Consider the following 21,829-nt stretch of genomic DNA (forward strand, 5'->3'; position numbering starts at 1 on the left):
GGCCTGGGTACCCTGGGCTTATCCGGACCAACTACAGAGCCATAACGCCACTAGGGCGGCGATGGACACTGCACGGAGGCTTATTAATATGAAAAACCATAGCAGGGTTCGTGCGGCATCAACCTTATATGCACAACCATGTTTTGCCATTAGTTCATAGTGCACCTGATGGGCTCTGGAAGGCACAAGGAGAAGGCGTGGGAACACAGGGCCAGAAAGTTTGCACAGGGACTGCTTACATTTGCAAAATACCAAACATTGTACTCATTCTGTCAACGTTTTTGAAAAGTTATTACCTGAAACATAAGAGGCCTGCCTTCTCTGAGGAAAGAACTCAGGACCTTCAAATTATGAGACTGACGCGCTGCCTACTGCACTAAGCAGGTTCGGCTGGAGTATGTTTGGAGAACCTGGTGGAGAAACAGATCCAAGACCACGCTACTCACAAAGTGCAGATAGAAATATTCAAATAAAATGCAGCTAGCCCCATTGGTTCTATGGTATTTTGCGATCATATTTCTTTTCTGCGTCAGTAAAGAATCCAATCCTCTGATTCACAAGGACCGCGTTGCGGTCTACTGAACATCATGCTACTCTTCATGTTTAGAAAGGATATGTCCAATTGAATTTGCTGAAACAAAAAACACTTGTGCCCTCTCTGAGGCTCGAACTCAGGACCTTCAGAATATGAGACTGACGCGCTGCCTACTGCGCTAAGAAGGCTCTGCTGGAGTATTTTTGGAGAACTTGGTGGAGGACCAGATCTGAGACAACGCTACTCACACAGTCCAGATAGAAATATTAAAATAAAATGCAGCTAGCCCCATTGGTTCTATGGTATTTTGCGATCATATTTCTTTTCTGCGTCAGTAAAGAATCCAATCCTCTGATTCACAAGGACCGCGTTGCGGTCTACTGAACATCATGCTACTCTTCATGTTTAGAAAGGATATGTCCAATTGAATTTGCTGAAACAAAAAACACTTGTGCCCTCTCTGAGGCTCGAACTCAGGACCTTCAGATTATGAGACTGACGCGCTGCCTACTGCGCTAAGAAGGCTCTGCTGGAGTATTTTTGGAGAACTTGGTGGAGAACCAGATCTGAGACAACGCTACTCACACAGTCCAGATAGAAATATTAAAATAAAATGCAGCTAGCCCCATTGGTTCTATGGTATTTTGCGATCATATTTCTTTTCTGCGTCAGTAAAGAATCCAATCCTGTGATTCACAAGGACCGCGTTGCGGTCTACTGAACATCATTCTCCTCTTCATGTTTAGAAAGGATATGTCCAATTGAATTTGCTGAAACAAAAAACACTTGTGCCCTCTCTGAGGCTCGAACTCAGGACCTTCAGATTATGAGACTGACGCGCTGCCTACTGCGCTAAGAAGGCTCCGTTGGAGGCTCTTTGGATAACCTGGTGGAGAGCATGATTTGAGACCACGCTACTCACAAAGTCCAGATAGAAATATTCAAATAAAACGCAGCTAGCCCCAATTGGTTCTTTGGTATTTGGCAATCATATTTCTTTTCTGCGTCAGTAAAGAATCCAATCCTGTGATTCACAAGGACCGCGTTGCGGTCTACTGAACATCATGCTCCTCTTCATGTTTAGAAAAAATATGTCCAATTGTATTTGTTGAAACAAAAAACACTTGTGCCCTCTCTGAGGCTCGAACTCAGGACCTTCAGATTATGAGACTGACGCGCTGCCTACTGCGCTAAGAAGGCTGCGATTTTATGATTTGTTGATGAAGATTATGTGACACAACTCCACACTCAAAACTCCAGAGAGAATACGATCCATCTGAAAAGCTTCACTTGAATGTATAGTGTTTTGTACTTCAGATGTCTTCCATTCATCAATCAAGAGTCCCATCCTTCGATGCTTGAATTTTGAGCTAGTTATTTTGATATGCTCCAAAACAGGTAAGATGCCACAAACTTCCAACCCCTCCCTCGCTGGATATATACCTAACTCTTTTCAGCCCTTTTTTCTTACCAGTTTTTAATTCTCCTCCCCCAAAGTCCCTTTTGTAAGCAGGTCGCTTTTTTTCCCATTTGCAGAGAGTTTTGCTCCTTTCCTATATATATATGCATGATTAATTATGTGTTTCCACTTCCATCATTTAGTTTTCTTGTGTGCGTTCAGCCGGTTTCGTTATACTCGCTGCTTACATCGCTTATGTCAGGTTTGTATTATGTCACAGTTTGTTATGCTGTTATTTGACATCAGATCTCATGCTGATCTGCTTGCGGCTGGTGACAGGTAGCATGCCACAAAAACAAACCCCAAACTACATCATTATCACACCTGTGAGGCACACGGTTCATGAAGAGAGTCCAAACGCGCCCTCTAGTAACAGAGCAAGGTAACTGCCGGCCAGGTCAAGAAGGGTGGACGGGGCTGGGTTATGCAGATGAACTCCCAGAAGTTCCCAGACTGAACCCAAGAGGATTCCATCCTCCAGAACGCTTTATCCAGCCCATTAAAGCATCCAGCGGGCCACAGGAACATCCAGGAAGGCCAATCCAGGCTTTGCTCCTGAAGGAACTGTAGTTCAAAACCCACCCTCATTTAAAAGTGGCCAGGGTTCCTCCTAGCTTTTTGGTCTATAGAACCTGGCCGTTCGTGGCCGTTCGTGGCCAGTGAGGGAAAGTTGAAAGCTGCATTCCCTGCTGTGTGATTTAAACACAGCCAGGCTCACAAGGGCACTTTTATTATGCCGAAGGAGGGCCTTGCAGACTGTCCATGCCTGAGCCGCAACTGTGCCTGCGTTCCCCAGAGCCTTTCGTGGGCACAGGGGCAAGACAATCACCAGAAACAGAAGTGTCGAAATTGGCTGCATCCCCTTGTGCTACCCCTCTTTGCCTCTTTTCGCATTTGCCTTTCATGCAGTCGCCTCACTATTTGGCCGCTAGGCTTGGGTGCCCCACCTGTCTTTTCTAGAGTTTATTTTGTGAGAGACTTTAAACATACTCCAAGGGTCTGCTTGAAGACCTCTCAAGTCCCTCACACAGCCAGAAAATACATTTTGAAATACTTGCTCATTCTCTGAAACTGCCCTCATGTAAACCTGCCCCACTGCATCTAACACCATAAAATGTACCATCCTTATTTCCTGAATCTTTGCTCAAAGACCTACGTTGGCTCTATCAGTATGCGCCCATGCTATCCCAACCAGCAACCTTATCATTTTAAACTGCCCCACCTCTATTCGAAAGAACCTGTTTGTTTGAACTGACCCCTCTTTTCCCCACTGGTTGGCCCCACTTACCTTTTTCTTTCCTTTACAGATTACGGCCTGGGTACCCTGGGCTTATCCGGACCAACTACAGAGCCATAACGCCACTAGGGCGGCGATGGACACTGCACGGAGGCTTATTAATATGAAAAACCATAGCAGGGTTCGTGCGGCATCAACCTTATATGCACAACCATGTTTTGCCATTAGTTCATAGTGCACCTGATGGGCTCTGGAAGGCACAAGGAGAAGGCGTGGGAACACAGGGCCAGAAAGTTTGCACAGGGACTGCTTACATTTGCAAAATACCAAACATTGTACTCATTCTGTCAACGTTTTTGAAAAGTTATTACCTGAAACATAAGAGGCCTGCCTTCTCTGAGGAAAGAACTCAGGACCTTCAAATTATGAGACTGACGCGCTGCCTACTGCACTAAGCAGGTTCGGCTGGAGTATGTTTGGAGAACCTGGTGGAGAAACAGATCCAAGACCACGCTACTCACAAAGTGCAGATAGAAATATTCAAATAAAATGCAGCTAGCCCCATTGGTTCTATGGTATTTTGCGATCATATTTCTTTTCTGCGTCAGTAAAGAATCCAATCCTCTGATTCACAAGGACCGCGTTGCGGTCTACTGAACATCATGCTACTCTTCATGTTTAGAAAGGATATGTCCAATTGAATTTGCTGAAACAAAAAACACTTGTGCCCTCTCTGAGGCTCGAACTCAGGACCTTCAGAATATGAGACTGACGCGCTGCCTACTGCGCTAAGAAGGCTCTGCTGGAGTATTTTTGGAGAACTTGGTGGAGGACCAGATCTGAGACAACGCTACTCACACAGTCCAGATAGAAATATTAAAATAAAATGCAGCTAGCCCCATTGGTTCTATGGTATTTTGCGATCATATTTCTTTTCTGCGTCAGTAAAGAATCCAATCCTCTGATTCACAAGGACCGCGTTGCGGTCTACTGAACATCATGCTACTCTTCATGTTTAGAAAGGATATGTCCAATTGAATTTGCTGAAACAAAAAACACTTGTGCCCTCTCTGAGGCTCGAACTCAGGACCTTCAGATTATGAGACTGACGCGCTGCCTACTGCGCTAAGAAGGCTCTGCTGGAGTATTTTTGGAGAACTTGGTGGAGAACCAGATCTGAGACAACGCTACTCACACAGTCCAGATAGAAATATTAAAATAAAATGCAGCTAGCCCCATTGGTTCTATGGTATTTTGCGATCATATTTCTTTTCTGCGTCAGTAAAGAATCCAATCCTGTGATTCACAAGGACCGCGTTGCGGTCTACTGAACATCATTCTCCTCTTCATGTTTAGAAAGGATATGTCCAATTGAATTTGCTGAAACAAAAAACACTTGTGCCCTCTCTGAGGCTCGAACTCAGGACCTTCAGATTATGAGACTGACGCGCTGCCTACTGCGCTAAGAAGGCTCCGTTGGAGGCTCTTTGGATAACCTGGTGGAGAGCATGATTTGAGACCACGCTACTCACAAAGTCCAGATAGAAATATTCAAATAAAACGCAGCTAGCCCCAATTGGTTCTTTGGTATTTGGCAATCATATTTCTTTTCTGCGTCAGTAAAGAATCCAATCCTGTGATTCACAAGGACCGCGTTGCGGTCTACTGAACATCATGCTCCTCTTCATGTTTAGAAAAAATATGTCCAATTGTATTTGTTGAAACAAAAAACACTTGTGCCCTCTCTGAGGCTCGAACTCAGGACCTTCAGATTATGAGACTGACGCGCTGCCTACTGCGCTAAGAAGGCTGCGATTTTATGATTTGTTGATGAAGATTATGTGACACAACTCCACACTCAAAACTCCAGAGAGAATACGATCCATCTGAAAAGCTTCACTTGAATGTATAGTGTTTTGTACTTCAGATGTCTTCCATTCATCAATCAAGAGTCCCATCCTTCGATGCTTGAATTTTGAGCTAGTTATTTTGATATGCTCCAAAACAGGTAAGATGCCACAAACTTCCAACCCCTCCCTCGCTGGATATATACCTAACTCTTTTCAGCCCTTTTTTCTTACCAGTTTTTAATTCTCCTCCCCCAAAGTCCCTTTTGTAAGCAGGTCGCTTTTTTTCCCATTTGCAGAGAGTTTTGCTCCTTTCCTATATATATATGCATGATTAATTATGTGTTTCCACTTCCATCATTTAGTTTTCTTGTGTGCGTTCAGCCGGTTTCGTTATACTCGCTGCTTACATCGCTTATGTCAGGTTTGTATTATGTCACAGTTTGTTATGCTGTTATTTGACATCAGATCTCATGCTGATCTGCTTGCGGCTGGTGACAGGTAGCATGCCACAAAAACAAACCCCAAACTACATCATTATCACACCTGTGAGGCACACGGTTCATGAAGAGAGTCCAAACGCGCCCTCTAGTAACAGAGCAAGGTAACTGCCGGCCAGGTCAAGAAGGGTGGACGGGGCTGGGTTATGCAGATGAACTCCCAGAAGTTCCCAGACTGAACCCAAGAGGATTCCATCCTCCAGAACGCTTTATCCAGCCCATTAAAGCATCCAGCGGGCCACAGGAACATCCAGGAAGGCCAATCCAGGCTTTGCTCCTGAAGGAACTGTAGTTCAAAACCCACCCTCATTTAAAAGTGGCCAGGGTTCCTCCTAGCTTTTTGGTCTATAGAACCTGGCCGTTCGTGGCCGTTCGTGGCCAGTGAGGGAAAGTTGAAAGCTGCATTCCCTGCTGTGTGATTTAAACACAGCCAGGCTCACAAGGGCACTTTTATTATGCCGAAGGAGGGCCTTGCAGACTGTCCATGCCTGAGCCGCAACTGTGCCTGCGTTCCCCAGAGCCTTTCGTGGGCACAGGGGCAAGACAATCACCAGAAACAGAAGTGTCGAAATTGGCTGCATCCCCTTGTGCTACCCCTCTTTGCCTCTTTTCGCATTTGCCTTTCATGCAGTCGCCTCACTATTTGGCCGCTAGGCTTGGGTGCCCCACCTGTCTTTTCTAGAGTTTATTTTGTGAGAGACTTTAAACATACTCCAAGGGTCTGCTTGAAGACCTCTCAAGTCCCTCACACAGCCAGAAAATACATTTTGAAATACTTGCTCATTCTCTGAAACTGCCCTCATGTAAACCTGCCCCACTGCATCTAACACCATAAAATGTACCATCCTTATTTCCTGAATCTTTGCTCAAAGACCTACGTTGGCTCTATCAGTATGCGCCCATGCTATCCCAACCAGCAACCTTATCATTTTAAACTGCCCCACCTCTATTCGAAAGAACCTGTTTGTTTGAACTGACCCCTCTTTTCCCCACTGGTTGGCCCCACTTACCTTTTTCTTTCCTTTACAGATTACGGCCTGGGTACCCTGGGCTTATCCGGACCAACTACAGAGCCATAACGCCACTAGGGCGGCGATGGACACTGCACGGAGGCTTATTAATATGAAAAACCATAGCAGGGTTCGTGCGGCATCAACCTTATATGCACAACCATGTTTTGCCATTAGTTCATAGTGCACCTGATGGGCTCTGGAAGGCACAAGGAGAAGGCGTGGGAACACAGGGCCAGAAAGTTTGCACAGGGACTGCTTACATTTGCAAAATACCAAACATTGTACTCATTCTGTCAACGTTTTTGAAAAGTTATTACCTGAAACATAAGAGGCCTGCCTTCTCTGAGGAAAGAACTCAGGACCTTCAAATTATGAGACTGACGCGCTGCCTACTGCACTAAGCAGGTTCGGCTGGAGTATGTTTGGAGAACCTGGTGGAGAAACAGATCCAAGACCACGCTACTCACAAAGTGCAGATAGAAATATTCAAATAAAATGCAGCTAGCCCCATTGGTTCTATGGTATTTTGCGATCATATTTCTTTTCTGCGTCAGTAAAGAATCCAATCCTCTGATTCACAAGGACCGCGTTGCGGTCTACTGAACATCATGCTACTCTTCATGTTTAGAAAGGATATGTCCAATTGAATTTGCTGAAACAAAAAACACTTGTGCCCTCTCTGAGGCTCGAACTCAGGACCTTCAGAATATGAGACTGACGCGCTGCCTACTGCGCTAAGAAGGCTCTGCTGGAGTATTTTTGGAGAACTTGGTGGAGGACCAGATCTGAGACAACGCTACTCACACAGTCCAGATAGAAATATTAAAATAAAATGCAGCTAGCCCCATTGGTTCTATGGTATTTTGCGATCATATTTCTTTTCTGCGTCAGTAAAGAATCCAATCCTCTGATTCACAAGGACCGCGTTGCGGTCTACTGAACATCATGCTACTCTTCATGTTTAGAAAGGATATGTCCAATTGAATTTGCTGAAACAAAAAACACTTGTGCCCTCTCTGAGGCTCGAACTCAGGACCTTCAGATTATGAGACTGACGCGCTGCCTACTGCGCTAAGAAGGCTCTGCTGGAGTATTTTTGGAGAACTTGGTGGAGAACCAGATCTGAGACAACGCTACTCACACAGTCCAGATAGAAATATTAAAATAAAATGCAGCTAGCCCCATTGGTTCTATGGTATTTTGCGATCATATTTCTTTTCTGCGTCAGTAAAGAATCCAATCCTGTGATTCACAAGGACCGCGTTGCGGTCTACTGAACATCATTCTCCTCTTCATGTTTAGAAAGGATATGTCCAATTGAATTTGCTGAAACAAAAAACACTTGTGCCCTCTCTGAGGCTCGAACTCAGGACCTTCAGATTATGAGACTGACGCGCTGCCTACTGCGCTAAGAAGGCTCCGTTGGAGGCTCTTTGGATAACCTGGTGGAGAGCATGATTTGAGACCACGCTACTCACAAAGTCCAGATAGAAATATTCAAATAAAACGCAGCTAGCCCCAATTGGTTCTTTGGTATTTGGCAATCATATTTCTTTTCTGCGTCAGTAAAGAATCCAATCCTGTGATTCACAAGGACCGCGTTGCGGTCTACTGAACATCATGCTCCTCTTCATGTTTAGAAAAAATATGTCCAATTGTATTTGTTGAAACAAAAAACACTTGTGCCCTCTCTGAGGCTCGAACTCAGGACCTTCAGATTATGAGACTGACGCGCTGCCTACTGCGCTAAGAAGGCTGCGATTTTATGATTTGTTGATGAAGATTATGTGACACAACTCCACACTCAAAACTCCAGAGAGAATACGATCCATCTGAAAAGCTTCACTTGAATGTATAGTGTTTTGTACTTCAGATGTCTTCCATTCATCAATCAAGAGTCCCATCCTTCGATGCTTGAATTTTGAGCTAGTTATTTTGATATGCTCCAAAACAGGTAAGATGCCACAAACTTCCAACCCCTCCCTCGCTGGATATATACCTAACTCTTTTCAGCCCTTTTTTCTTACCAGTTTTTAATTCTCCTCCCCCAAAGTCCCTTTTGTAAGCAGGTCGCTTTTTTTCCCATTTGCAGAGAGTTTTGCTCCTTTCCTATATATATATGCATGATTAATTATGTGTTTCCACTTCCATCATTTAGTTTTCTTGTGTGCGTTCAGCCGGTTTCGTTATACTCGCTGCTTACATCGCTTATGTCAGGTTTGTATTATGTCACAGTTTGTTATGCTGTTATTTGACATCAGATCTCATGCTGATCTGCTTGCGGCTGGTGACAGGTAGCATGCCACAAAAACAAACCCCAAACTACATCATTATCACACCTGTGAGGCACACGGTTCATGAAGAGAGTCCAAACGCGCCCTCTAGTAACAGAGCAAGGTAACTGCCGGCCAGGTCAAGAAGGGTGGACGGGGCTGGGTTATGCAGATGAACTCCCAGAAGTTCCCAGACTGAACCCAAGAGGATTCCATCCTCCAGAACGCTTTATCCAGCCCATTAAAGCATCCAGCGGGCCACAGGAACATCCAGGAAGGCCAATCCAGGCTTTGCTCCTGAAGGAACTGTAGTTCAAAACCCACCCTCATTTAAAAGTGGCCAGGGTTCCTCCTAGCTTTTTGGTCTATAGAACCTGGCCGTTCGTGGCCGTTCGTGGCCAGTGAGGGAAAGTTGAAAGCTGCATTCCCTGCTGTGTGATTTAAACACAGCCAGGCTCACAAGGGCACTTTTATTATGCCGAAGGAGGGCCTTGCAGACTGTCCATGCCTGAGCCGCAACTGTGCCTGCGTTCCCCAGAGCCTTTCGTGGGCACAGGGGCAAGACAATCACCAGAAACAGAAGTGTCGAAATTGGCTGCATCCCCTTGTGCTACCCCTCTTTGCCTCTTTTCGCATTTGCCTTTCATGCAGTCGCCTCACTATTTGGCCGCTAGGCTTGGGTGCCCCACCTGTCTTTTCTAGAGTTTATTTTGTGAGAGACTTTAAACATACTCCAAGGGTCTGCTTGAAGACCTCTCAAGTCCCTCACACAGCCAGAAAATACATTTTGAAATACTTGCTCATTCTCTGAAACTGCCCTCATGTAAACCTGCCCCACTGCATCTAACACCATAAAATGTACCATCCTTATTTCCTGAATCTTTGCTCAAAGACCTACGTTGGCTCTATCAGTATGCGCCCATGCTATCCCAACCAGCAACCTTATCATTTTAAACTGCCCCACCTCTATTCGAAAGAACCTGTTTGTTTGAACTGACCCCTCTTTTCCCCACTGGTTGGCCCCACTTACCTTTTTCTTTCCTTTACAGATTACGGCCTGGGTACCCTGGGCTTATCCGGACCAACTACAGAGCCATAACGCCACTAGGGCGGCGATGGACACTGCACGGAGGCTTATTAATATGAAAAACCATAGCAGGGTTCGTGCGGCATCAACCTTATATGCACAACCATGTTTTGCCATTAGTTCATAGTGCACCTGATGGGCTCTGGAAGGCACAAGGAGAAGGCGTGGGAACACAGGGCCAGAAAGTTTGCACAGGGACTGCTTACATTTGCAAAATACCAAACATTGTACTCATTCTGTCAACGTTTTTGAAAAGTTATTACCTGAAACATAAGAGGCCTGCCTTCTCTGAGGAAAGAACTCAGGACCTTCAAATTATGAGACTGACGCGCTGCCTACTGCACTAAGCAGGTTCGGCTGGAGTATGTTTGGAGAACCTGGTGGAGAAACAGATCCAAGACCACGCTACTCACAAAGTGCAGATAGAAATATTCAAATAAAATGCAGCTAGCCCCATTGGTTCTATGGTATTTTGCGATCATATTTCTTTTCTGCGTCAGTAAAGAATCCAATCCTCTGATTCACAAGGACCGCGTTGCGGTCTACTGAACATCATGCTACTCTTCATGTTTAGAAAGGATATGTCCAATTGAATTTGCTGAAACAAAAAACACTTGTGCCCTCTCTGAGGCTCGAACTCAGGACCTTCAGAATATGAGACTGACGCGCTGCCTACTGCGCTAAGAAGGCTCTGCTGGAGTATTTTTGGAGAACTTGGTGGAGGACCAGATCTGAGACAACGCTACTCACACAGTCCAGATAGAAATATTAAAATAAAATGCAGCTAGCCCCATTGGTTCTATGGTATTTTGCGATCATATTTCTTTTCTGCGTCAGTAAAGAATCCAATCCTCTGATTCACAAGGACCGCGTTGCGGTCTACTGAACATCATGCTACTCTTCATGTTTAGAAAGGATATGTCCAATTGAATTTGCTGAAACAAAAAACACTTGTGCCCTCTCTGAGGCTCGAACTCAGGACCTTCAGATTATGAGACTGACGCGCTGCCTACTGCGCTAAGAAGGCTCTGCTGGAGTATTTTTGGAGAACTTGGTGGAGAACCAGATCTGAGACAACGCTACTCACACAGTCCAGATAGAAATATTAAAATAAAATGCAGCTAGCCCCATTGGTTCTATGGTATTTTGCGATCATATTTCTTTTCTGCGTCAGTAAAGAATCCAATCCTCTGATTCACAAGGACCGCGTTGCGGTCTACTGAACATCATTCTCCTCTTCATGTTTAGAAAGGATATGTCCAATTGAATTTGCTGAAACAAAAAACACTTGTGCCCTCTCTGAGGCTCGAACTCAGGACCTTCAGATTATGAGACTGACGCGCTGCCTACTGCGCTAAGAAGGCTCCGTTGGAGGCTCTTTGGATAACCTGGTGGAGAGCATGATTTGAGACCACGCTACTCACAAAGTCCAGATAGAAATATTCAAATAAAACGCAGCTAGCCCCAATTGGTTCTTTGGTATTTGGCAATCATATTTCTTTTCTGCGTCAGTAAAGAATCCAATCCTGTGATTCACAAGGACCGCGTTGCGGTCTACTGAACATCACGCTCCTCTTCATGTTTAGAAAAAATATGTCCAATTGTATTTGTTGAAACAAAAAACACTTGTGCCCTCTCTGAGGCTCGAACTCAGGACCTTCAGATTATGAGACTGACGCGCTGCCTACTGCGCTAAGAAGGCTGCGATTTTATGATTTGTTGATGAAGATTATGTGACACAACTCCACACTCAAAACTCCAGAGAGAATACGATCCATCTGAAAAGCTTCACTTGAATGTATAGTGTTTTGTACTTCAGATGTCTTCCATTCATCAATCAAGAGTCCCATCCTTCGATGCTTGAATTTTGAGCTAGTTATTTTGATATGCTCCAAAACAGGTAAGATGCCACAAACTTCCAACCCCTCCCTCGCTGGATATATACCTAACTCTTTTCAGCCCTTTTTTCTTACCAGTTTTTAATTCTCCTCCCCCAAAGTCCCTTTTGTAAGCAGGTCGCTTTTTTTCCCATTTGCAGAGAGTTTTGCTCCTTTCCTATATATATATGCATGATTAATTATGTGTTTCCACTTCCATCATTTAGTTTTCTTGTGTGCGTTCAGCCGGTTTCGTTATACTCGCTGCTTACATCGCTTATGTCAGGTTTGTATTATGTCACAGTTTGTTATGCTGTTATTTGACATCAGATCTCATGCTGATCTGCTTGCGGCTGGTGACAGGTAGCATGCCACAAAAACAAACCCCAAACTACATCATTATCACACCTGTGAGGCACACGGTTCATGAAGAGAGTCCAAACGCGCCCTCTAGTAACAGAGCAAGGTAACTGCCGGCCAGGTCAAGAAGGGTGGACGGGGCTGGGTTATGCAGATGAACTCCCAGAAGTTCCCAGACTGAACCCAAGAGGATTCCATCCTCCAGAACGCTTTATCCAGCCCATTAAAGCATCCAGCGGGCCACAGGAACATCCAGGAAGGCCAATCCAGGCTTTGCTCCTGAAGGAACTGTAGTTCAAAACCCACCCTCATTTAAAAGTGGCCAGGGTTCCTCCTAGCTTTTTGGTCTATAGAACCTGGCCGTTCGTGGCCGTTCGTGGCCAGTGAGGGAAAGTTGAAAGCTGCATTCCCTGCTGTGTGATTTAAACACAGCCAGGCTCACAAGGGCACTTTTATTATGCCGAAGGAGGGCCTTGCAGACTGTCCATGCCTGAGCCGCAACTGTGCCTGCGTTCCCCAGAGCCTTTCGTGGGCACAGGGGCAAGACAATCACCAGAAACAGAAGTGTCGAAATTGGCTGCATCCCCTTGTGCTACCCCTCTTTGCCTCTTTTCGCATTTGCCTTTCATGCAGTCGCCTCACTATTTGGCCGCTAGGCTTGGGTGCCCCACCTGTCTTTTCTAGAGTTTATTTTGTGAGAGACTTTAAACATACTCCAAGGGTCTGCTTGAAGACCTCTCAAGTCCCTCACACAGCCAGAAAATACATTTTGAAATACTTGCTCATTCTCTGAAACTGCCCTCATGTAAACCTGCCCCACTGCATCTAACACCATAAAATGTACCATCCTTATTTCCTGAATCTTTGCTCAAAGACCTACGTTGGCTCTATCAGTATGCGCCCATGCTATCCCAACCAGCAACCTTATCATTTTAAACTGCCCCACCTCTATTCGAAAGAACCTGTTTGTTTGAACTGACCCCTCTTTTCCCCACTGGTTGGCCCCACTTACCTTTTTCTTTCCTTTACAGATTACGGCCTGGGTACCCTGGGCTTATCCGGACCAACTACAGAGCCATAACGCCACTAGGGCGGCGATGGACACTGCACGGAGGCTTATTAATATGAAAAACCATAGCAGGGTTCGTGCGGCATCAACCTTATATGCACAACCATGTTTTGCCATTAGTTCATAGTGCACCTGATGGGCTCTGGAAGGCACAAGGAGAAGGCGTGGGAACACAGGGCCAGAAAGTTTGCACAGGGACTGCTTACATTTGCAAAATACCAAACATTGTACTCATTCTGTCAACGTTTTTGAAAAGTTATTACCTGAAACATAAGAGGCCTGCCTTCTCTGAGGAAAGAACTCAGGACCTTCAAATTATGAGACTGACGCGCTGCCTACTGCACTAAGCAGGTTCGGCTGGAGTATGTTTGGAGAACCTGGTGGAGAAACAGATCCAAGACCACGCTACTCACAAAGTGCAGATAGAAATATTCAAATAAAATGCAGCTAGCCCCATTGGTTCTATGGTATTTTGCGATCATATTTCTTTTCTGCGTCAGTAAAGAATCCAATCCTCTGATTCACAAGGACCGCGTTGCGGTCTACTGAACATCATGCTACTCTTCATGTTTAGAAAGGATATGTCCAATTGAATTTGCTGAAACAAAAAACACTTGTGCCCTCTCTGAGGCTCGAACTCAGGACCTTCAGAATATGAGACTGACGCGCTGCCTACTGCGCTAAGAAGGCTCTGCTGGAGTATTTTTGGAGAACTTGGTGGAGGACCAGATCTGAGACAACGCTACTCACACAGTCCAGATAGAAATATTAAAATAAAATGCAGCTAGCCCCATTGGTTCTATGGTATTTTGCGATCATATTTCTTTTCTGCGTCAGTAAAGAATCCAATCCTCTGATTCACAAGGACCGCGTTGCGGTCTACTGAACATCATGCTACTCTTCATGTTTAGAAAGGATATGTCCAATTGAATTTGCTGAAACAAAAAACACTTGTGCCCTCTCTGAGGCTCGAACTCAGGACCTTCAGATTATGAGACTGACGCGCTGCCTACTGCGCTAAGAAGGCTCTGCTGGAGTATTTTTGGAGAACTTGGTGGAGAACCAGATCTGAGACAACGCTACTCACACAGTCCAGATAGAAATATTAAAATAAAATGCAGCTAGCCCCATTGGTTCTATGGTATTTTGCGATCATATTTCTTTTCTGCGTCAGTAAAGAATCCAATCCTGTGATTCACAAGGACCGCGTTGCGGTCTACTGAACATCATTCTCCTCTTCATGTTTAGAAAGGATATGTCCAATTGAATTTGCTGAAACAAAAAACACTTGTGCCCTCTCTGAGGCTCGAACTCAGGACCTTCAGATTATGAGACTGACGCGCTGCCTACTGCGCTAAGAAGGCTCCGTTGGAGGCTCTTTGGATAACCTGGTGGAGAGCATGATTTGAGACCACGCTACTCACAAAGTCCAGATAGAAATATTCAAATAAAACGCAGCTAGCCCCAATTGGTTCTTTGGTATTTGGCAATCATATTTCTTTTCTGCGTCAGTAAAGAATCCAATCCTGTGATTCACAAGGACCGCGTTGCGGTCTACTGAACATCATGCTCCTCTTCATGTTTAGAAAAAATATGTCCAATTGTATTTGTTGAAACAAAAAACACTTGTGCCCTCTCTGAGGCTCGAACTCAGGACCTTCAGATTATGAGACTGACGCGCTGCCTACTGCGCTAAGAAGGCTGCGATTTTATGATTTGTTGATGAAGATTATGTGACACAACTCCACACTCAAAACTCCAGAGAGAATACGATCCATCTGAAAAGCTTCACTTGAATGTATAGTGTTTTGTACTTCAGATGTCTTCCATTCATCAATCAAGAGTCCCATCCTTCGATGCTTGAATTTTGAGCTAGTTATTTTGATATGCTCCAAAACAGGTAAGATGCCACAAACTTCCAACCCCTCCCTCGCTGGATATATACCTAACTCTTTTCAGCCCTTTTTTCTTACCAGTTTTTAATTCTCCTCCCCCAAAGTCCCTTTTGTAAGCAGGTCGCTTTTTTTCCCATTTGCAGAGAGTTTTGCTCCTTTCCTATATATATATGCATGATTAATTATGTGTTTCCACTTCCATCATTTAGTTTTCTTGTGTGCGTTCAGCCGGTTTCGTTATACTCGCTGCTTACATCGCTTATGTCAGGTTTGTATTATGTCACAGTTTGTTATGCTGTTATTTGACATCAGATCTCATGCTGATCTGCTTGCGGCTGGTGACAGGTAGCATGCCACAAAAACAAACCCCAAACTACATCATTATCACACCTGTGAGGCACACGGTTCATGAAGAGAGTCCAAACGCGCCCTCTAGTAACAGAGCAAGGTAACTGCCGGCCAGGTCAAGAAGGGTGGACGGGGCTGGGTTATGCAGATGAACTCCCAGAAGTTCCCAGACTGAACCCAAGAGGATTCCATCCTCCAGAACGCTTTATCCAGCCCATTAAAGCATCCAGCGGGCCACAGGAACATCCAGGAAGGCCAATCCAGGCTTTGCTCCTGAAGGAACTGTAGTTCAAAACCCACCCTCATTTAAAAGTGGCCAGGGTTCCTCCTAGCTTTTTGGTCTATAGAACCTGGCCGTTCGTGGCCGTTCGTGGCCAGTGAGGGAAAGTTGAAAGCTGCATTCCCTGCTGTGTGATTTAAACACAGCCAGGCTCACAAGGGCACTTTTATTATGCCGAAGGAGGGCCTTGCAGACTGTCCATGCCTGAGCCGCAACTGTGCCTGCGTTCCCCAGAGCCTTTCGTGGGCACAGGGGCAAGACAATCACCAGAAACAGAAGTGTCGAAATTGGCTGCATCCCCTTGTGCTACCCCTCTTTGCCTCTTTTCGCATTTGCCTTTCATGCAGTCGCCTCACTATTTGGCCGCTAGGCTTGGGTGCCCCACCTGTCTTTTCTAGAGTTTATTTTGTGAGAGACTTTAAACATACTCCAAGGGTCTGCTTGAAGACCTCTCAAGTCCCTCACACAGCCAGAAAATACATTTTGAAATACTTGCTCATTCTCTGAAACTGCCCTCATGTAAACCTGCCCCACTGCATCTAACACCATAAAATGTACCATCCTTATTTCCTGAATCTTTGCTCAAAGACCTACGTTGGCTCTATCAGTATGCGCCCATGCTATCCCAACCAGCAACCTTATCATTTTAAACTGCCCCACCTCTATTCGAAAGAACCTGTTTGTTTGAACTGACCCCTCTTTTCCCCACTGGTTGGCCCCACTTACCTTTTTCTTTCCTTTACAGATTACGGCCTGGGTACCCTGGGCTTATCCGGACCAACTACAGAGCCATAACGCCACTAGGGCGGCGATGGACACTGCACGGAGGCTTATTAATATGAAAAACCATAGCAGGGTTCGTGCGGCATCAACCTTATATGCACAACCATGTTTTGCCATTAGTTCATAGTGCACCTGATGGGCTCTGGAAGGCACAAGGAGAAGGCGTGGGAACACAGGGCCAGAAAGTTTGCACAGGGACTGCTTACATTTGCAAAATACCAAACATTGTACTCATTCTGTCAACGTTTTTGAAAAGTTATTACCTGAAACATAAGAGGCCTGCCTTCTCTGAGGAAAGAACTCAGGACCTTCAAATTATGAGACTGACGCGCTGCCTACTGCACTAAGCAGGTTCTGCTGGAGTATGTTTGGAGAACCTGGTGGAGAAACAGATCCAAGACCACGCTACTCACAAAGTGCAGATAGAAATATTCAAATAAAATGCAGCTAGCCCCATTGGTTCTATGGTATTTTGCGATCATATTTCTTTTCTGCGTCAGTAAAGAATCCAATCCTCTGATTCACAAGGACCGCGTTGCGGTCTACTGAACATCATGCTACTCTTCATGTTTAGAAAGGATATGTCCAATTGAATTTGCTGAAACAAAAAACACTTGTGCCCTCTCTGAGGCTCGAACTCAGGACCTTCAGAATATGAGACTGACGCGCTGCCTACTGCGCTAAGAAGGCTCTGCTGGAGTATTTTTGGAGAACTTGGTGGAGGACCAGATCTGAGACAACGCTACTCACACAGTCCAGATAGAAATATTAAAATAAAATGCAGCTAGCCCCATTGGTTCTATGGTATTTTGCGATCATATTTCTTTTCTGCGTCAGTAAAGAATCCAATCCTCTGATTCACAAGGACCGCGTTGCGGTCTACTGAACATCATGCTACTCTTCATGTTTAGAAAGGATATGTCCAATTGAATTTGCTGAAACAAAAAACACTTGTGCCCTCTCTGAGGCTCGAACTCAGGACCTTCAGATTATGAGACTGACGCGCTGCCTACTGCGCTAAGAAGGCTCTGCTGGAGTATTTTTGGAGAACTTGGTGGAGAACCAGATCTGAGACAACGCTACTCACACAGTCCAGATAGAAATATTAAAATAAAATGCAGCTAGCCCCATTGGTTCTATGGTATTTTGCGATCATATTTCTTTTCTGCGTCAGTAAAGAATCCAATCCTGTGATTCACAAGGACCGCGTTGCGGTCTACTGAACATCATTCTCCTCTTCATGTTTAGAAAGGATATGTCCAATTGAATTTGCTGAAACAAAAAACACTTGTGCCCTCTCTGAGGCTCGAACTCAGGACCTTCAGATTATGAGACTGACGCGCTGCCTACTGCGCTAAGAAGGCTCCGTTGGAGGCTCTTTGGATAACCTGGTGGAGAGCATGATTTGAGACCACGCTACTCACAAAGTCCAGATAGAAATATTCAAATAAAACGCAGCTAGCCCCAATTGGTTCTTTGGTATTTGGCAATCATATTTCTTTTCTGCGTCAGTAAAGAATCCAATCCTGTGATTCACAAGGACCGCGTTGCGGTCTACTGAACATCATGCTCCTCTTCATGTTTAGAAAAAATATGTCCAATTGTATTTGTTGAAACAAAAAACACTTGTGCCCTCTCTGAGGCTCGAACTCAGGACCTTCAGATTATGAGACTGACGCGCTGCCTACTGCGCTAAGAAGGCTGCGATTTTATGATTTGTTGATGAAGATTATGTGACACAACTCCACACTCAAAACTCCAGAGAGAATACGATCCATCTGAAAAGCTTCACTTGAATGTATAGTGTTTTGTACTTCAGATGTCTTCCATTCATCAATCAAGAGTCCCATCCTTCGATGCTTGAATTTTGAGCTAGTTATTTTGATATGCTCCAAAACAGGTAAGATGCCACAAACTTCCAACCCCTCCCTCGCTGGATATATACCTAACTCTTTTCAGCCCTTTTTTCTTACCAGTTTTTAATTCTCCTCCCCCAAAGTCCCTTTTGTAAGCAGGTCGCTTTTTTTCCCATTTGCAGAGAGTTTTGCTCCTTTCCTATATATATATGCATGATTAATTATGTGTTTCCACTTCCATCATTTAGTTTTCTTGTGTGCGTTCAGCCGGTTTCGTTATACTCGCTGCTTACATCGCTTATGTCAGGTTTGTATTATGTCACAGTTTGTTATGCTGTTATTTGACATCAGATCTCATGCTGATCTGCTTGCGGCTGGTGACAGGTAGCATGCCACAAAAACAAACCCCAAACTACATCATTATCACACCTGTGAGGCACACGGTTCATGAAGAGAGTCCAAACGCGCCCTCTAGTAACAGAGCAAGGTAACTGCCGGCCAGGTCAAGAAGGGTGGACGGGGCTGGGTTATGCAGATGAACTCCCAGAAGTTCCCAGACTGAACCCAAGAGGATTCCATCCTCCAGAACGCTTTATCCAGCCCATTAAAGCATCCAGCGGGCCACAGGAACATCCAGGAAGGCCAATCCAGGCTTTGCTCCTGAAGGAACTGTAGTTCAAAACCCACCCTCATTTAAAAGTGGCCAGGGTTCCTCCTAGCTTTTTGGTCTATAGAACCTGGCCGTTCGTGGCCGTTCGTGGCCAGTGAGGGAAAGTTGAAAGCTGCATTCCCTGCTGTGTGATTTAAACACAGCCAGGCTCACAAGGGCACTTTTATTATGCCGAAGGAGGGCCTTGCAGACTGTCCATGCCTGAGCCGCAACTGTGCCTGCGTTCCCCAGAGCCTTTCGTGGGCACAGGGGCAAGACAATCACCAGAAACAGAAGTGTCGAAATTGGCTGCATCCCCTTGTGCTACCCCTCTTTGCCTCTTTTCGCATTTGCCTTTCATGCAGTCGCCTCACTATTTGGCCGCTAGGCTTGGGTGCCCCACCTGTCTTTTCTAGAGTTTATTTTGTGAGAGACTTTAAACATACTCCAAGGGTCTGCTTGAAGACCTCTCAAGTCCCTCACACAGCCAGAAAATACATTTTGAAATACTTGCTCATTCTCTGAAACTGCCCTCATGTAAACCTGCCCCACTGCATCTAACACCATAAAATGTACCATCCTTATTTCCTGAATCTTTGCTCAAAGACCTACGTTGGCTCTATCAGTATGCGCCCATGCTATCCCAACCAGCAACCTTATCATTTTAAACTGCCCCACCTCTATTCGAAAGAACCTGTTTGTTTGAACTGACCCCTCTTTTCCCCACTGGTTGGCCCCACTTACCTTTTTCTTTCCTTTACAGATTACGGCCTGGGTACCCTGGGCTTATCCGGACCAACTACAGAGCCATAACGCCACTAGGGCGGCGATGGACACTGCACGGAGGCTTATTAATATGAAAAACCATAGCAGGGTTCGTGCGGCATCAACCTTATATGCACAACCATGTTTTGCCATTAGTTCATAGTGCACCTGATGGGCTCTGGAAGGCACAAGGAGAAGGCGTGGGAACACAGGGCCAGAAAGTTTGCACAGGGACTGCTTACATTTGCAAAATACCAAACATTGTACTCATTCTGTCAACGTTTTTGAAAAGTTATTACCTGAAACATAAGAGGCCTGCCTTCTCTGAGGAAAGAACTCAGGACCTTCAAATTATGAGACTGACGCGCTGCCTACTGCACTAAGCAGGTTCGGCTGGAGTATGTTTGGAGAACCTGGTGGAGAAACAGATCCAAGACCACGCTACTCACAAAGTGCAGATAGAAATATTCAAATAAAATGCAGCTAGCCCCATTGGTTCTATGGTATTTTGCGATCATATTTCTTTTCTGCGTCAGTAAAGAATCCAATCCTCTGATTCACAAGGACCGCGTTGCGGTCTACTGAACATCATGCTACTCTTCATGTTTAGAAAGGATATGTCCAATTGAATTTGCTGAAACAAAAAACACTTGTGCCCTCTCTGAGGCTCGAACTCAGGACCTTCAGAATATGAGACTGACGCGCTGCCTACTGCGCTAAGAAGGCTCTGCTGGAGTATTTTTGGAGAACTTGGTGGAGGACCAGATCTGAGACAACGCTACTCACACAGTCCAGATAGAAATATTAAAATAAAATGCAGCTAGCCCCATTGGTTCTATGGTATTTTGCGATCATATTTCTTTTCTGCGTCAGTAAAGAATCCAATCCTCTGATTCACAAGGACCGCGTTGCGGTCTACTGAACATCATGCTACTCTTCATGTTTAGAAAGGATATGTCCAATTGAATTTGCTGAAACAAAAAACACTTGTGCCCTCTCTGAGGCTCGAACTCAGGACCTTCAGATTATGAGACTGACGCGCTGCCTACTGCGCTAAGAAGGCTCTGCTGGAGTATTTTTGGAGAACTTGGTGGAGAACCAGATCTGAGACAACGCTACTCACACAGTCCAGATAGAAATATTAAAATAAAATGCAGCTAGCCCCATTGGTTCTATGGTATTTTGCGATCATATTTCTTTTCTGCGTCAGTAAAGAATCCAATCCTCTGATTCACAAGGACCGCGTTGCGGTCTACTGAACATCATTCTCCTCTTCATGTTTAGAAAGGATATGTCCAATTGAATTTGCTGAAACAAAAAACACTTGTGCCCTCTCTGAGGCTCGAACTCAGGACCTTCAGATTATGAGACTGACGCGCTGCCTACTGCGCTAAGAAGGCTCCGTTGGAGGCTCTTTGGATAACCTGGTGGAGAGCATGATTTGAGACCACGCTACTCACAAAGTCCAGATAGAAATATTCAAATAAAACGCAGCTAGCCCCAATTGGTTCTTTGGTATTTGGCAATCATATTTCTTTTCTGCGTCAGTAAAGAATCCAATCCTGTGATTCACAAGGACCGCGTTGCGGTCTACTGAACATCACGCTCCTCTTCATGTTTAGAAAAAATATGTCCAATTGTATTTGTTGAAACAAAAAACACTTGTGCCCTCTCTGAGGCTCGAACTCAGGACCTTCAGATTATGAGACTGACGCGCTGCCTACTGCGCTAAGAAGGCTGCGATTTTATGATTTGTTGATGAAGATTATGTGACACAACTCCACACTCAAAACTCCAGAGAGAATACGATCCATCTGAAAAGCTTCACTTGAATGTATAGTGTTTTGTACTTCAGATGTCTTCCATTCATCAATCAAGAGTCCCATCCTTCGATGCTTGAATTTTGAGCTAGTTATTTTGATATGCTCCAAAACAGGTAAGATGCCACAAACTTCCAACCCCTCCCTCGCTGGATATATACCTAACTCTTTTCAGC

General features: G+C 45.0%; 28 non-coding genes across 28 annotated transcripts; all 28 read right to left on the reverse strand.

Moving 5' to 3' along the window:
* Positions 1 to 650: 650 nt before the first annotated feature.
* TRNAM-CAU (transfer RNA methionine (anticodon CAU)) lies at positions 651 to 723 on the reverse strand. The gene has a single exon. It is a non-coding gene; the product is annotated as a tRNA-Met (tRNA).
* Positions 724 to 987: 264 nt separating this feature from the next.
* TRNAM-CAU (transfer RNA methionine (anticodon CAU)) lies at positions 988 to 1,060 on the reverse strand. Its single transcript has one exon. It is a non-coding gene; the product is annotated as a tRNA-Met (tRNA).
* Positions 1,061 to 1,324: 264 nt separating this feature from the next.
* TRNAM-CAU (transfer RNA methionine (anticodon CAU)) lies at positions 1,325 to 1,397 on the reverse strand. Its single transcript has one exon. It is a non-coding gene; the product is annotated as a tRNA-Met (tRNA).
* Positions 1,398 to 1,662: 265 nt separating this feature from the next.
* On the reverse strand, positions 1,663 to 1,735 carry TRNAM-CAU (transfer RNA methionine (anticodon CAU)). Its single transcript has one exon. It is a non-coding gene; the product is annotated as a tRNA-Met (tRNA).
* A 2,221-nt stretch (positions 1,736 to 3,956) lies between these two features.
* Positions 3,957 to 4,029, reverse strand: TRNAM-CAU (transfer RNA methionine (anticodon CAU)). The gene has a single exon. It is a non-coding gene; the product is annotated as a tRNA-Met (tRNA).
* A 264-nt stretch (positions 4,030 to 4,293) lies between these two features.
* On the reverse strand, positions 4,294 to 4,366 carry TRNAM-CAU (transfer RNA methionine (anticodon CAU)). The gene has a single exon. It is a non-coding gene; the product is annotated as a tRNA-Met (tRNA).
* A 264-nt stretch (positions 4,367 to 4,630) lies between these two features.
* On the reverse strand, positions 4,631 to 4,703 carry TRNAM-CAU (transfer RNA methionine (anticodon CAU)). Its single transcript has one exon. It is a non-coding gene; the product is annotated as a tRNA-Met (tRNA).
* Positions 4,704 to 4,968: 265 nt separating this feature from the next.
* On the reverse strand, positions 4,969 to 5,041 carry TRNAM-CAU (transfer RNA methionine (anticodon CAU)). The gene has a single exon. It is a non-coding gene; the product is annotated as a tRNA-Met (tRNA).
* Positions 5,042 to 7,262: 2,221 nt separating this feature from the next.
* Positions 7,263 to 7,335, reverse strand: TRNAM-CAU (transfer RNA methionine (anticodon CAU)). Its single transcript has one exon. It is a non-coding gene; the product is annotated as a tRNA-Met (tRNA).
* A 264-nt stretch (positions 7,336 to 7,599) lies between these two features.
* TRNAM-CAU (transfer RNA methionine (anticodon CAU)) lies at positions 7,600 to 7,672 on the reverse strand. Its single transcript has one exon. It is a non-coding gene; the product is annotated as a tRNA-Met (tRNA).
* A 264-nt stretch (positions 7,673 to 7,936) lies between these two features.
* TRNAM-CAU (transfer RNA methionine (anticodon CAU)) lies at positions 7,937 to 8,009 on the reverse strand. The gene has a single exon. It is a non-coding gene; the product is annotated as a tRNA-Met (tRNA).
* Positions 8,010 to 8,274: 265 nt separating this feature from the next.
* TRNAM-CAU (transfer RNA methionine (anticodon CAU)) lies at positions 8,275 to 8,347 on the reverse strand. Its single transcript has one exon. It is a non-coding gene; the product is annotated as a tRNA-Met (tRNA).
* Positions 8,348 to 10,568: 2,221 nt separating this feature from the next.
* On the reverse strand, positions 10,569 to 10,641 carry TRNAM-CAU (transfer RNA methionine (anticodon CAU)). The gene has a single exon. It is a non-coding gene; the product is annotated as a tRNA-Met (tRNA).
* A 264-nt stretch (positions 10,642 to 10,905) lies between these two features.
* TRNAM-CAU (transfer RNA methionine (anticodon CAU)) lies at positions 10,906 to 10,978 on the reverse strand. Its single transcript has one exon. It is a non-coding gene; the product is annotated as a tRNA-Met (tRNA).
* A 264-nt stretch (positions 10,979 to 11,242) lies between these two features.
* Positions 11,243 to 11,315, reverse strand: TRNAM-CAU (transfer RNA methionine (anticodon CAU)). Its single transcript has one exon. It is a non-coding gene; the product is annotated as a tRNA-Met (tRNA).
* A 265-nt stretch (positions 11,316 to 11,580) lies between these two features.
* On the reverse strand, positions 11,581 to 11,653 carry TRNAM-CAU (transfer RNA methionine (anticodon CAU)). The gene has a single exon. It is a non-coding gene; the product is annotated as a tRNA-Met (tRNA).
* Positions 11,654 to 13,874: 2,221 nt separating this feature from the next.
* Positions 13,875 to 13,947, reverse strand: TRNAM-CAU (transfer RNA methionine (anticodon CAU)). Its single transcript has one exon. It is a non-coding gene; the product is annotated as a tRNA-Met (tRNA).
* Positions 13,948 to 14,211: 264 nt separating this feature from the next.
* Positions 14,212 to 14,284, reverse strand: TRNAM-CAU (transfer RNA methionine (anticodon CAU)). Its single transcript has one exon. It is a non-coding gene; the product is annotated as a tRNA-Met (tRNA).
* A 264-nt stretch (positions 14,285 to 14,548) lies between these two features.
* TRNAM-CAU (transfer RNA methionine (anticodon CAU)) lies at positions 14,549 to 14,621 on the reverse strand. Its single transcript has one exon. It is a non-coding gene; the product is annotated as a tRNA-Met (tRNA).
* Positions 14,622 to 14,886: 265 nt separating this feature from the next.
* Positions 14,887 to 14,959, reverse strand: TRNAM-CAU (transfer RNA methionine (anticodon CAU)). Its single transcript has one exon. It is a non-coding gene; the product is annotated as a tRNA-Met (tRNA).
* A 2,221-nt stretch (positions 14,960 to 17,180) lies between these two features.
* On the reverse strand, positions 17,181 to 17,253 carry TRNAM-CAU (transfer RNA methionine (anticodon CAU)). The gene has a single exon. It is a non-coding gene; the product is annotated as a tRNA-Met (tRNA).
* Positions 17,254 to 17,517: 264 nt separating this feature from the next.
* Positions 17,518 to 17,590, reverse strand: TRNAM-CAU (transfer RNA methionine (anticodon CAU)). The gene has a single exon. It is a non-coding gene; the product is annotated as a tRNA-Met (tRNA).
* A 264-nt stretch (positions 17,591 to 17,854) lies between these two features.
* On the reverse strand, positions 17,855 to 17,927 carry TRNAM-CAU (transfer RNA methionine (anticodon CAU)). The gene has a single exon. It is a non-coding gene; the product is annotated as a tRNA-Met (tRNA).
* Positions 17,928 to 18,192: 265 nt separating this feature from the next.
* Positions 18,193 to 18,265, reverse strand: TRNAM-CAU (transfer RNA methionine (anticodon CAU)). The gene has a single exon. It is a non-coding gene; the product is annotated as a tRNA-Met (tRNA).
* Positions 18,266 to 20,486: 2,221 nt separating this feature from the next.
* On the reverse strand, positions 20,487 to 20,559 carry TRNAM-CAU (transfer RNA methionine (anticodon CAU)). Its single transcript has one exon. It is a non-coding gene; the product is annotated as a tRNA-Met (tRNA).
* A 264-nt stretch (positions 20,560 to 20,823) lies between these two features.
* TRNAM-CAU (transfer RNA methionine (anticodon CAU)) lies at positions 20,824 to 20,896 on the reverse strand. Its single transcript has one exon. It is a non-coding gene; the product is annotated as a tRNA-Met (tRNA).
* Positions 20,897 to 21,160: 264 nt separating this feature from the next.
* Positions 21,161 to 21,233, reverse strand: TRNAM-CAU (transfer RNA methionine (anticodon CAU)). The gene has a single exon. It is a non-coding gene; the product is annotated as a tRNA-Met (tRNA).
* A 265-nt stretch (positions 21,234 to 21,498) lies between these two features.
* On the reverse strand, positions 21,499 to 21,571 carry TRNAM-CAU (transfer RNA methionine (anticodon CAU)). The gene has a single exon. It is a non-coding gene; the product is annotated as a tRNA-Met (tRNA).
* Positions 21,572 to 21,829: the final 258 nt, after the last annotated feature.

Source organism: Ambystoma mexicanum, chromosome 4p (genome assembly GCF_040938575.1).
Source record: "Ambystoma mexicanum isolate Mex_15411 chromosome 4p, UKY_AmexF1_1, whole genome shotgun sequence".
Taxonomy (NCBI): Eukaryota; Metazoa; Chordata; class Amphibia; order Caudata; family Ambystomatidae; genus Ambystoma; species Ambystoma mexicanum.